Here is a 15,108-nt window from a genome sequence, read left to right as displayed (position 1 = left end):
CAAAAACACCAATCAGACATTAAAAGAGAAAACTCATCCATTCGTCCAATACATTCCCAAGTCTTGATGGAGAACTGGTGCCATCTAAGAGCAGACAACAGTGACCCCATTTACAACTCAGTCTGTAGTTTAACGAGCATTTCAAGCCAGGGTGTGCAGGCGCTGCCGCCAGAACACACAGTCCCACCTCTCCCTTACTCCACCTCTGTGTTTCTATTCCAACACCAACCACGCACCAGCAGAACAGCCTACACAGCCATGTGCTGAAGCTTAGAGACAGGTGTGTTTGAAAGGAACCTGTCACTTCCCCCTAGATCAACCAGTATCGGTTCCTCCATCCAGCTCCCCGTGAGCGACACAAACTTTCACTGCTGGTGCACAACCCTTGGGTGTTATGGCCAGCATGAGCTTAACGTTACAGCTGCACAGATGCCCATCACCAGGGCAGCGAGGTCTGGATGCATCTGTTCTTGCCCAGTTCTTCAGAATGACTCCCCACCCACAGTCCCTACCTCGAAGCAACAGGCTGTGCTGCTCAACAGCCCCTTCGCTGCGCTGGTTCAGCTTGCTAGCCTGGAAGCTGAAGCCAGACTAAAACCAATCTTTTGTCAGGTTAGTAAGCTTGGAGGGATGATGGGAGATGGAGTAGACTCAGATGAATGACAGAGCTCAGGGAAAGCAGATGCCTGGCAGGAACGTAAAAGGGGCAAAGAGGCAGGAGTTTTGGGTGGTGGGACCACAGCACGAACTCTGCTTTTTCACAGCACTGAGCTCCTCGATCCACTCAAAAGCTGTAAATACAACTTGAACGTTAAAAGGTTTGTGTGTATATGGCATTTCATTTCTCTGCTGGGAGATTCCACCAGATTCATTCATTAGATCTCTTTGCACCAGCCCACGAAATAGTGGCGCAACATCAAACCCATACCAGTGAAAGAGTTACAGAAGTCACTTTTGCAACTTTCAGACTGGCTTGGAACCAAGCGTGGAAAGCGATGCGCTGACTATTCCCCAGAGCAACCCAGAACGGGGAGGTGTGATGAAAGATACCATGATTCACTGTAAATTAATACACTTCTGAGACTGACATGACCGTTTGCATTCCTATAACAATACATTTAACAAGCAAGCCTGGAATAAAAAAAAAAGCAAACAGAAGGTTCAGTAGACTTTTTGACTCTCAGTCATACCTGAAGCACTCTAAGCCAACAACACCCGAAACCTTCTCTTAGCATTAAACTCCGGTACTTCAACCGATCTTCTGAAAAATTACTCTCTGTAGTAGAGACTTAAGAGAATTTGAGGGATAAGTCTTTTGTTCAACAACACTGAAAACAACTCAAGTCCAGTACCACCTGATTGGAAGATACAGACAGGAGAAATTCCTCACAGTAAATTCACTTTTCCTCTCAGACAACAGCAACTGCATTCAGACATATGTTTAAGAGTAACTGAACTTCTGTACCAGCTCAGAGCTACAGAGATCACTTAGAGGTATGCCTTACTTTACACACTAATCTGAAAACACTATTCCTTTGCTTATCAGTATAGAAGCACCTTTTCTTCTTCATATTACGAAAAAAAAAAAAACAACAAAACCTAAAATACCAAGCTATCATCTAACCCAGGCAGTGCATTTCATCAAAAATAACGCCCAAAGTTCTTCAGTAATATTTGCCCAGTCTGCCACAACTTAAAATTAGCACTGAATAAATGATGGACAATCCTGTTCTCTAATCTGGTATTTTTCTTTCAAAATACTTATGGCTGTTAAAAAAAAAAACAACCAGCAAAGAAGCTTGCAATATGCTGCACCATGTAATTTCTTTTCAAGCTTCTACAAATTAAGACTTAAATCCTGAATTTTACATGTTGTGTACTCAAAGTTCTCCTAAATTCTGTTAGATGAAAATAGTTTGGTTGAATCAAACTCCACACACCTACAGAAACATTTTAAAGTAGGACTGAAAAAATTCACCATCGCCAGCACAACTTCCATCTTTAGAAAAATACTGCAGAACTGTCAAACTGTTGCCTAACGGTCGCTCTTTGGCTGCAAAAGCTAAACAGGATCAGCCTATCTGTTAAGATTGCTGCTATGACAACAACTCCAGCAACTAGCTATTTCACTTAGCCAGCTAAAAATAAATTTTTAGCATTAAGTGTATCGTAAACAGATGACATAACAAGCATATAAAACCCAATCATTTAGGCTAAAAAGCATAAAATTCATTCCCTAAGAGTTTTTATTTCAATGAAAATTAAGAGAAGTCGAAGAATGTAAAAAAAAATATATATATATAATGGTAAGTTAAAAGAGACATTCAATCACTTAAAGGAAGCTATTTATCTATATCCTCTATTTGTTCAGTATAGCTCAAAATGTTTTTTCTAAAATTGTAAGAAAACAAGGCTAAAAGACAGAATGAAGGAAGAAATCAGTATCAAAAACACAGCGGCTATCCCTAACCAGATTAGCTGTCTCCTTTTCATCTGTCTGTGCTTTTAAACAATTTGTTAAGTTAGAACAAAGCTGCCATCCACCCACCCCACCCCAAATAATCAAATTACTTTGTTTCATCATACTCCCGTCCTGCTCACATCTCTTGCAGCTCCAGCCTGAGACAAAACAGAATACTGCAAAGGAGGAATCAAAACCAGCTGGATCCATAAAGTCACCACCTTGCTTTGAGACACGACTCAACTGTCTTAAAAAGCAAGTTAGGTCTTGCTTACGGTCCACCTGCTTTAGGGAAGTCAACCAACATTTTGGCTGCAGAATCAACCTGTCCCTTCTCCTTTTCTCTGTCATGTCCTCCTAGATACAAAAACACCCCTTCCTTATTATAAGACATCGATGTAGAGTGCTCCACTTCCTCCATACCCTTTCCCATTATTATTCCGCTCCCCTCTTAATGTTATTCTGTTCCCTACTCACTTCTCTCCTTTTTTCCCCTCACTCTCAAGTACTCCACTCTCCATCTCTCACCCTATTCTCTCTTCCCACACATTCAGTCCCTCATCTTGTCCCCAGCCAGCCTTCCTTCACCTCTATCCCCTTCCATTTTGCTTTGATACTCTAACAAACTGCACACAAAAACCAGTTTTTTAAACGACAGAAAACTGGAAAGGATGGTAACTGACAACTGTTCTGACAAAGCTGCAGGACTGAGCAAGAGATATCCCAATTCCCTTTTCAGTGTTTTTTCCTCTCCAGATCTCCTTTATTGATACCAAGACAGCGGTAACTCTCACCCCCGGACCCTCAGCAATGGTTCTGTACCTTCTTTAAAGGAGGTTTGAACAGCCTAGCAAACGAGGGTGTAAAAACCAGTGCACAACAAAGGGAAATGGTTGCAATCACCTGTAACACGGGTCAATAGAGTCCCAGCTCTAAAAGGCCACCTGCTCCCGATACTGTTAATAGCTATGTTATGAAGTAAGCTGAAAAGAAAGCAGCAGGCATCGGTAGGTCAAACTAGACTGCTGACACTTCAAGTCTTCCTAAATTGTCAGAACAGCTGATTATCAGTTTACCATCCTACCATCAAAACAGCGGTGGAGAAAATTAACGCATCCAGCTGGCGCTGTTCTGCCCTAGCAGTTCTCTGTCCAACACTTCCCACTCCTGCTCTCTTCCTGCGCCAGCTCAAGCTCCACCTAAAGAAAGGAGGTCACACCGGGCACACAGCATCAGTTGTTCCAAAAACCTACAAACCTGTTTCAACTTAACATAATATTGGCTCCTAAAATCAATGAATGGCAATTCTGAGTGGCAATATGCTATCCCTGCAAAGCAAACCATGCAGAAGCAGCAAGAGGCACATGGTAGACCTTCACTACCGCAAACCATCCTTCTGTATTTCCAGCTATTTCAGAAGTAGCTTTAGAAGTTCAGTTTTTATTTAATTGTACATGAGAGGAAAACATCTTTTTAAAGAAGTTTTCCACTAGGGTACTTCAGGAGTCCTGCCTCTTATGCTCACGCTAAATATATCGAAGCGCTTTCGGAACAGAGCTGTTGTCAGTTACAAGCTTGTAAGCCAAAGACCTCCCACCTTTCAGAGTCTGCAAACCATGCTCACCACAAAGGTTCACAGGAAGAGATGAACCAGGTAACGCTGACGAGGCAGTGGGAGGCTTGGGAGGTTAGAAGATCACAAGGAGGCTGTTGTCACACTGTACACGTTCACAAGTAACCCAAAGATGCAGATTCTTAAGGCACTCCTAAAGCAAATACACTACCTCTGTATCCCTGCAAGTGTTTGATCACGTCCAAATTCTTAGCATCAGGAAAGTAAAAACTTCCCAACGCAAATCTACTTTAATTTCCCCACCTTTTAAAGTAAGTCTTTGTGTAAAACAGACGTAACATTTAGACACATCGGAAACAAGAAAGTATTTCATTTTCTAGTAAGTTATCATCATTACTGAAAGTCTTCAGAGGGGTACACTTCACTTCCCAGCCCAAAACCAGGTCTAACCCTTCAGAAAGAACTTTAATCTCATTCTACGTGGCTTAAGGTGTTTGTTGTGCAGCTCTCAACATGGCCACCTACAGAATACAGGTGCACATGGGAGATTCTCCCTCCATACATAAGTTTGTCACCATAACCTGCTTTGTTCCCAAGAAGCAGCATTTGTGCTCCAGAAGGGTCACCTCAGCTCAGACAAACTAGTCCTTCCAAGGCAGCACTCCAGTGGACTTGAAAGAAGGTGAAGTCCAGCACTTGGAGACACTGAGGAGTCCCGCTTGCGGCTGCTGAATTTTGAAGTAGGATTTCTGTGAGAAATTGAGAAATCTAGTCCAAAGTTAACCCTGGTACAACCACCACAGCAGTAATTCAGGCAGCAGAAGCTGCCAGCTCTTAAGCCAAGAGGCACAATTTAGCAATGCTATGAGATATCTGGAAGCAGAGTATCTGTAATTCTCAGTATTTTCCCTCTTGTTGCAATTTCATGTTTCTATGTTTAAACTTGTTTTGAGTTCAAACTAGATATTATGAGATAAACAAATACATCCTTTTAAGTTCCATCCCCTTTTCCCAGCAATGCTTCCACACGGTGGTGGGAGAGGTGAGTCCATCCCCTTTTCCCAGCAATGCTTCCAGACGGTGGTGGGAGAGGTGAGTAGGAGAAAGCAACAAACAAGTGTCCACTTGCCCAGAGCCTCAGGAACCTGCGGCAGCTCCCACAATAAAACTCTGCTTTCTTGAATCCTTAATCCCACACAGACACATGAACAGAAGAGACAGATTCAAAGTTTGCAGGGTTCATTAGTTTAACTGCAGAAGAAGGGAAAGAAAAAAAAAAACCACAAAACACAAAAGTCAGAGACTTTTGACTGAAACTTTTCAGATACGAAGTGCAAATGCCTTCATTGGGCTACAGATCAAGACACTAAAGGAAAATTTAAACATCTCCTCACATGTTCAGAGCTCCTCGTCTTAATATACACATTTTAGGTAGAGTCAAAGCTCTTTGTCAATTTTTGCCTCTCTTATTCACCTTGCCATGTCTGGACCATAGCCTAGGCACAGACTTCTATTTTTTATTCTTATTCATTCATGTTGCAAACAATTCTTGCCCACATGTAACGCAGACACAGCAGTGCATGTTGAGTGGCAAACAGCATGCTTCCCTTAGCCTATTTTTTCAAAGCAAAAAGGACAGATAATCACAAAAGGTCACATAACTGACCACCACTTCTTTCTCTGCTGAAGAAAGAGACCCTACGGCCACTCCAACAACAGTGTTTCTTCTGCCTTGTGGGAGGAGAAAACCAATATTAAACCACAACTGACAAGATGTATTATTCTTGAGTACTCTTTGCACCTCAAGAGTAACAAATTCAGGTCAAATCTGCCTTACGACATTTCTATTGCTTCTTAGTCTACATCTGCTTCAAGAGTCACTGCTCTGTTTTCGGAAGGCAGGCATGCCACAGACCCATCATCCATGAGTACAGTGGCTGGGATATTTCATAAATTTAAATATTTAAAACTTCAAAGCCATGTTCTTAGGTTTCAAGAAACAAAAAGAGGGAATTGATTCTACAGTTCTCCATGATATGGCATATAAATCACTCCTCCACATGCTGACAGGATGATTCAGTTACTCTGAGTCAGTGCACATTTCTGACACATCAGCTTTAAAAAAAAAAAATAATCAACTTAAGTATTGTTCACTCACTTCCTGCAACCAAGTCTTAATTATGATATTGTCCGATTAGAAAAGCCAATTATTTTTTTAAAAGAATATTCCATCAATACTGTAAATTTTTTTTCCAACCCCACTAACATCAGGGTGTCAGTAAAGATTTTATTAGTACCAGCAAAACTGTGCACTACTTACAGGACTTTGCGGTTTGGTAAGTGTTCAGAAAGTGACCTCAAAAAAAAAGCCAACTACAGGTAATTAAACTACAAGTAATTAAAGATGAAATAGCCTAAGTTGTTAAATAATGTCACAGTTCTCAAACTGAGTGTAAATAAAAATATACCATTATGATCATCTGAGCAGCTTGCTGTCCTTCTGTAGATTAGATTAATTGGCTAATTCCAACGAATCCTACTTCGGCCTGTAAGTGAAAGAACCCTGAATGAGGGAAAATGGAATTTCTGAACACGCTACAAAAGATGCTAGAAAGCAACTTGAGGAAACTTTTCTTCCTTCCAAACTGATATAACTTTTCCATTACACCTTAGTCAAGATGCTGCATCCAGCAAGGGAATCCCAATAAGACAGAGTAACGTGTATGTGAAACTTGAGTTCCAAAACCACAGCTTTAGTTCAAGGGCTCTTCTCAAGAGAGCAGTGCGAGTAAATCTAAAACTAGAGAACTTTGATGAAATTAAGAATTGTATTTGGGGTTTAAAAAAAAAAAAAAGATCTGACTAGTTATCATTTAATCTCCACATAAAGATTTTTTTCTGGCTCTCCCTACTTTGAATGATATATTATGCCAAGAGCTGCACACTAAATCTTTGGGGTTTTTTTTAAAAAACAAATTTTTTCCATTTCCATTTTTCCAATTTTTTTTTTGTTTCACACAAAATTCCATAGCAGGTACAAGGGTGAAATGAAACTTGGGAGGAAAAGACAGACAGCACAAGCTAGAGAAGAAAATAGAAGGATGCTCTAAAGATAATTTCTGTTTTCCCATATATAGTCACTGTAGTAAAAAAGCTGTATTTCAACAAGAACAAAGCAATTCCTCTGAATTCAAATGACTACGCTGAAATTGCTTATTTGCTTCTCCTTTGGTAGGTGTTCATCCCCACCACTAGCACTTAGAAATCTAAATGATTTCTCAAGTACTCTATAAAGGATGCATTTAAGAGCCTATTGTGTTTTTAACCCATTTAAATAACGGATCTTGTTCAAATTCAATCACTCTTGCTGTAGTAAGACTCCTTTGAAAGCGGGAAGGATGTTTGCCTTGAGAAAACACGTAAAGGTTCAAACGCACGTGTCTCCCTGAACGCACGTGATGCGTGGATCCGTTCTGGGTGTTGATTTTTATCCATTTCCTGCAATGCACCACTGCAGCAGCGCATTTCACACGAGAAGGGGCTCTGCCAATACCGCAGTCGTGCATTCTAAGATCTGGTACCAAATCTATTACTTTACCTCACCATTCCCCCACATCAGCAAATCGTGGAAGTGTTTTTAAGCATCCCATTAGGTAATGTATTGATCTAATCTGTGAGCACGTGACTTGGGAAGCAATCCAAGGAGCAAGCTAAACAGAGAAACCTGCCTGATGCTGTGCAGACAGTCTTATTAAACCCTGCCCATGCTGCAGAGATTGCATTTTGCCCTGCATAGAACTAAAAAAGCTGATTTTTCATACAAAAACAGGTATGCTCCTGGGAAGTCTGCCGAACTACTTTGAGGGAAATACTCCAGACAGCACCCTTTCAGAGAAAGAAAAAAGAAACTTCAGGATACATAGGATCAAAGTCCTGCAGCCTCATTTAGAAAAGCACAGATATTTCGGCTATCTTTTCTTTAACTACTCCAAGATTTCCATAAAAACATGTGAACTTAATTAGTCCACATCAAAGTCAAAGCAATTCTGCTAGTAGGAAAGATGGATGGGATGATGCTACAGCGCAGATTCTCTGTGGCATGACTTATTTATGAGACAAATACTCTCAGCAAAAAAGGAGACTAGTAGAAAATGAGCAGCAATAGAGTGACACAGTGCATCTATGAACAACTATTTGTTTTCTTTTGAAAAAAAAAAAAACCAAACAAAACCCACTAATGCCACACTAAAGAGGGCAGATCCATTGTTGAGCCTAACCAAAAAGCATTAGTCTGGTAAAAAACACTTCTGCTTTTAAAAGCTTCCTATGAGTTATGCACCATTCCGTCAAGACTTTAAGAGTTATTATACATGACATTTTTACATTTACTGTAGCAAAGCAAACCAACTAGTAGTACAGAAATTAACCCCACTGCTTACAAGTTTTCTGACAACTGTGGGTTTCAGTGATGACACCTAACAAACCAATACGGCAAACTCACTTCCTGCCATAAGAATAAGATTTCCTCTTTGTCTAATAAGAGCTGAAGACAAGTTCTAGTCCCCTCACAGTGCCTACCAGAAAACTATTACAAAAAAATAAAAATAAACTTCCCTTTTGGTTTTACAAGAGCTATACAGAACATTTGCTGATTCTCCTTCCAAAGAGCGATTTGCCCAAAGCACCACAAACCATTCCCAGGAAGCACATTCCCCAGTAAAAACATGCCAGAAACATGAGCTGACACAGAAAAGACCATTAACCCACACACCCCAAATAGTCTTCATCATAGAACAAGTGCATCCTCTAAAATTACACAGCGAGTTTTTTGGAGAAAATAAGACAGAACATTCCCAGGGTCTCCAACAACAGTGCTTTCACTAGCATGAGGCATAAAATGGAACTATAATGGGCAAACTAGAAATTTTGCTTGTCTAGTTCCACTTACGATATCAAGATATCAGCCTCTGAGGTCACATGTATGTTCATCCAGCGACATATGTACAGGAATACTCTAAGTCAACCAGCACATTACTGCCTAGAACATCCAGAGAACAAAAGCAAATTCTCAATATGCTTGCACAGAACACGCTTTGATATCTAGTAAGGTAAAGCTTACTGTTTCTTCATACCTCAGTACAAAACAAATCAATCATTCATTTTACAAGAGCAAAATAAGAGGTCTTTCATTCATTGGAAAACGTTCATCGAAATTCGCAAACCTGAAGTTATGGAGATAAGACAGAGGTGGTCAGAACTGCAGCTCACTCTGTAGAAGATTTAGAATTTAGAAAGATGGATATTCTGAACCCTACAGACACCCAAGTCAGCTTAGAAAGAAAGCTATTATCAAAGCAATGCAAACACAAAATACCTTCTGGAAGAGAAAAGTTTTGATTTCTCACACTAGAACTGGTAAGATGAATGAAAGTATGTTGAGAAAAAAAGAAATCTGGGAAACAAGCATACTCGTGTCAAAAATTTATTCCTTTATCCATTTAAAGAGTTTGCAAACTGCTGCAGTCCAACAGGATAATGATGATGGGTGTAGGAAGGTGGGTGATAGTTTCTTAGTGAAGAGCTGCTGTCTTTTTACACAGGATGTACAGCCAATTAGTATGCTTTAACACACGAACCTATTTTGAAAACAAGCTCATTTTACCTGCCTCTCCAAGGAGTGAACTGGGAGGAGGGGTGCAGTTAAATTGCTACTGCCTCTCAAGATCAGGACACACGAAATTCTAGCTTGGGGAAGGGGTGGTTTCCAAGTAGAGAAATTTGGAATCACTTAAATGGAATCAAGAAGAAAATAAAAACCCTTCCAATCTGCCCCCTCCACCAAGAAATAAAGAACATGCCCAAACCGTTCTTGGAGTTCAGTTTAGAGTATCTTGTCCATATGTTAAAAAAAAAAATGCTGCCATAAAAATTACTTGTCTTTTTTGTAGAAACATGGAACTACAGACTTTAATCTGTCTGCTCCTTTCCCACCACCTCCAAGATACTCCCAAGCACGTAGTTGACTATCTCAAAGCCAAAGTGCCGTTAAGACATGAAAGAGAATTTTAAGTTTGTTACATCTGAAGCGTCTCTAACCCTGCTTAGTCGGGTTTAAACCAAACATCTAGTATAATATATAATCTTTGTATTTTCCGGTTCAAATCTCTATTTCTCCCGCACTACAGAGCTTCAAATATACATTGGCAACAAATTCAAAAAAGCAAGGACACCATTTCTTGATGGTTCCGGAGCGCTACTGGGAAGCTCGGTAGCAAACTTTGGACAGGTTTGATACTGTAAAGGTCACTGGCTGTGAAGAACTTTCTGAATTTCCATGACTGAGGTCAGGACTGTTAAAGACACTACGTTTTTTTCTTTTTTTTTTTAAATGAAGTTCCTGTTATAATGCTGAAACTTTCCCCTCAGAAGTGATAGGATGACAACCTCACAGGAGAAGTTCTCATTTCTTTCCTCTAAAACTACAGCTAGAGTTCTCCTCCTCATACTCTGATTTTATTTTTTTTCCCCAGCAATATCCAACAATTCAACAATATTTTGTTGGGTTTTTTTTAAACATACAAAACAATAGCATTAAGTAAAAATCCGTGTATTCCCTTCTCACAGATGCCTGTAAGCCACTAACAGATTACACTCATGTATTAGTGTCATTGCTTTGTGCAGCAGACCTAAACAGACAAATTTCTGAATTGAGATTTTTAAATTGAGCGTAGAGAAATTCATCCTGATATTTTTAATAGTCTATTCTGTATATTACTAAAAGGAGTGCTATTAGGAAAAAAAGGTTGTGTGTTTTTTTTTTTTTAATTCAGTCACATGCAAAAGTCTGCCCTTTAACAGTGTAATTACAAACACAATGATTTGTATGTTTTTGAGGTCTGATCATGAGTAGCTTTGACTTCAGGAAATTTACTTTGCCTCTGATCAGGCACAGTTTAATAAACATGAGGCAAATCTGTAAGTGAATGGAGTTGACATCCAGGCCCTAAATCTGTCCACTGACATTTGTGTAAAGAAAAGAAAAAAAAAAAGATCTAGAGCCTCACTGCAATGCAATTCTTTGAAGAGCAACATGGAGAACCATCAAAATAGATTCAAACCTTCATCTTGACCCAGCTCATACTGCTTGCCTACAATGAATACGAGAACAGGAAAGCGTTTATGTGCAGGTCAGATGCCACTCACCCTGGCAGCAAAGGGAGAAGCTTCTACTCATAGCAGCTTTAAAGTACATGAATTCATTAGAAGAAAAATGTTTGTCCTTGCTACTGTGAGAATAAACATCTGACTAGGGTAATAGATTGTTGTTGTTGCTGTTGTTTTGTTGTGTTGGTTTTTTATTTAACTCCCAAGCAGCTGCTGCATCTTATAAAAAAAAAAATCTCCTATGGCACCTAACAGCAGAGTGGGAAGTAGCCAGAGCTTCGTATATTTGACTGGTTTGAAAAACGTTCATATTCAGCAATAAAGGCAGAGAAGAGGCAAGGCCATGTCCATGCTTCCGACTGCACTGAGTGTCGCAACTGCGGCTGCAAACCAGGGTCAGGCACGGACAATCGGGAGGAGAGAAAAAACCAAGAAGGGTGCATATCCCAAACAGAGAGTGGAAGGGGCTGGGGAGGCGAGGGGAACTGTGCCAGAACCCAAACTCTTGCCGTCACCCACAAGGCCAGAGAGGCAGAAGACACTAAAAGGGCAATGAAGATCATTTAACGCTAGCCATGCAGCTAAGGCTCTGCACCTCTTCTGAGATCGAAGCCCTCGTTACAATAACACATCTACTACAGGCATCAGCCACAGTAAGTCTGTCTGTCTACAGCTGAGGACGTAGATCCAACAGCCTCAAAATCTATGAGAGACCACAGAAGATAGAAAGCAGTATTCCTTTTCCCATTGGCCAATGTTTTCCCAGCCAGAAAGAAAATATGTCCCATCACTAACAACTACAAAAACTGAGACACGAGAACAAAACAGGCAGAAGAATAAAAATGAATTTAAAGCTCCACAAATACATGGACAGTCTCACAGTAACAACTCTAGTGTTGCTGTTGTAGACTTGTAAATACTGATTCATGAATATTTTGAAATAGAATTTCTTTTTCATGCTTCATCTTCTAACATTTACTCTGCTTATTCATAACTTGGACCAAACTTGAAAGACGCACTGGTGAATTTCAGGAAGTACTTGCAACTTTTACCAACTCCAGAGGTAGCTGCAAGACTGCAGCACCCCTGAAAATTAACCCATGAGTAGAATCCAGCTAACTGCTACATGTTGAAGTCACGCATCATCTCCTGTAGTGAAAGAGGGGAAGATTTGACAAGAACAGTGTGCTGACCAGCCAGACCCTGCTCTCTTCACTTGTCTTCTGTACTTCTAAGAGGAAGTGCTAAACCCTTAACTCAATATAAATACTCCCTTCAACAAAGGCTGATCACTTTAGCACCATTTATATGCCACCAGTATTACTTTCACATCTTCCTTTTCAGTAGGCTGCTTGATTACATAATGCTGCACATTGAAAAGAAAAATTAGTAGATTATAGTGTTTGGTTTCATTTATGGACATTGTGCCTGGTTTGTCATTTAACACAAAAAGTGTTAGTTTAATTTAAAGCATGGATATAAAAATTAGTTAGGACAAAACAAATACAGACTGCAGCAGCCAGCTGGGCTCAATGGCTAGGAAAGCTTATTAGGGAAAGCACATGCTTTTAGCTAGAACACACCTCTGCATTCCAAAAAGAAATCCCAGCAGGACAGCAAGCTTTCGCAACACAGGGATAAGAAAAGCAAGCAGAAAAATTCCCTGCCTGTTAATTACAGTGAAGGGCTATTTCATAATATCAACAGCAGATCTTTCTTCCTATTTTCCTTGATCTTTAAAGGACAAAATAAAACAAAAACAAGGCGTCTCCACTTCTGCTATTTTACTAGCCATGTTTTGAACAGGAGCCTGTCTCTAGAAAAGCTTCGCCTATCCTCCACTGTTCCAGAGGAAGATGCTGGAAGGGCTGCAGAAGAAAGGGTGAAAATATAATTACGTGCAGGTAACATGTTACTTTTAGGACCTAAAACATCCCCTCCTTCCTTGATTTCAAGCATGAAAGCGTACCCAGAGCCATAAGCATTATACAATCTGTCTGTGCAAACACCAGTTTCTTTCTGAATTGATGAGGTTTCACAAATTTCTAATACCCCTATTAAAATATGGAAGATAGAAAGGAAGAAGACATTTTAGCCAAAGTGCTACCCAATCCTGGCAAGTTAAAATCCACCCAAGGTGCCAAAGAACATCTTAAATCTATACATATAAAGAAGCTTATTAAGCCTCAATGAAAGACAAAGACCTGATTTAGAAAAAAAAAAAAAGGATTCAAAGGATTCACCTTCAGCAGTTTTAACTACTGCCATTGTATGTTAGATCAGTGAAAGTATTCAAACACAGTACTCTCACCTTTCAGATGCTTTACTAGCCCTGTGACCTGTAAGCAAGAAAAAGTAACATGCTACATAATTTATGACATTTTCCACTTCTTTTTGGTGAAGACATTAAGATTTCTATTAAAGATTTAATTTTGTCCACTGCCTGAGAGCTAGAAGAATGGTACTTTGAGGTAGAAGACAATTTGCCTGTCAAAGTTAATGAATGATTCCAGTTATTCTTTGATTAATCACACAGAAATTAAGAATGCAGAGAAAAGGTTCTCTAAGAGAGTGGCTATTTTTCAGAAAGTTTGCAGGCAAGTTCAAGTGGTTTTCATCAGTACTGTGAATCCGTGCCCAGGCATTTCTTTCTCAGTAATGAAATAATTCTTGGAATTAAAGTGCCAAAAGACTTAATCAGAGCAGGATTTCCTGACATCCTGTTTCTGATAATCAAGTGACAGCAGTGGTAACTAATGAGGGAAGTGGGGGAACAATACTACCTACATGTGTTCAGCACCGAGACCTGCATTAGGATCCCCAGTTCACCAATCCCAGGCAAAACTTATCTCCTAAGAAAAACGAAGAAAAGATTTGTCAAATCTATTCATACTCCACACGACCCTCTAGACAAGTGTTTTTGCACAGCAAACTCACCACTATAGTTTTGCTAGAGAAAAGTTCAATGATGACCCTAAAAAGAGACAGGAGAAAACAATTCACATAGTGGGTGGGTCAGGAACGCTATGGAGAAAGGGAAGAAACAGAACTCTGTGAATGTGACAACTTCTTAGGTATCATTGTTGCGGGCAACTCCTTTAGCATTTGGTACAAGAAACATGAAGTATGTCTGTAAGTGTCGTTCTGTGCAGTGTCCCAACTACTAGAACACTGAAACACGCATTTAATGCAGCTAAAAGTTCATTTCACCATTCATGTAAAGATTCATCTTCAGCTTTACGTAAGATGTACAGCTTGTCCTCCAAACTTCAAGCTATCTCATGAAAACACAGACAGCAAACCCCCAAACACCATTCACAATACCACGTAACCAGGAATAGCTATTTGTACACATTCCTTCAAATTCTGTAAACCAGCTAAGGTTTTACGTCTTAAGAAAAAAAAACATTTTCCTCTCTACATCTTGCAAAGCAGGAGTATTGCAAATAAGATCAAAACTGTTTCAGGCCACTTGATTCACGTCTCCCTGTTCCTCCACTGGCTCTTGGGAAACTTTGGCTTTTGAAAAGAACTGTTCCATATATGAATCTTCCTTGCCAAACGAAAATACAACTATGTACATATATATATACACACGTTTAAAAAGTGTAACCATTCTACTTAGAAGAAAGAAGAGGGAATTTGAATTTCAACTTCCTGTAACAACAGTTTCAGAAGATACTTTATGTTCTCTTGAGCACACATTGAGCTTCTGGAAGCCATTGCAAATTTTCTATCCAAAACCAGCATCTGAACACAGGTACCGTTTGTATGATGGGAAAAGATACAGGTTTTGTAGAGGCCTTGCCCTATTTATGTCTACTTATATTAATGCCACAGGCATTCTGTAGTTTGCACCACACACTTGGATGGAAGCCTATCAGTTTCTATAAGAGCAGAGACCTTCAGA

At 39.8% G+C, this 15,108-nt stretch overlaps 1 protein-coding gene across 2 annotated transcripts in view; it reads right to left on the bottom strand.

The window, feature by feature from the left end:
* Window positions 1-15,108, bottom strand: part of USP22 (ubiquitin specific peptidase 22) — a 113,111-nt gene that overhangs the window by 75,798 nt on the left and 22,205 nt on the right. The gene's annotated exons all lie outside the window — the stretch shown is intronic.

The sequence above is a fragment of the Tauraco erythrolophus genome, chromosome 17 (assembly GCF_009769465.1).
Source record: "Tauraco erythrolophus isolate bTauEry1 chromosome 17, bTauEry1.pri, whole genome shotgun sequence".
Classification (NCBI taxonomy): domain Eukaryota; kingdom Metazoa; phylum Chordata; class Aves; order Musophagiformes; family Musophagidae; genus Tauraco; species Tauraco erythrolophus.
The sequence above is the reverse complement of the archived record's forward strand: the minus strand, read 5'-3'. Positions and strand labels throughout refer to the sequence as shown.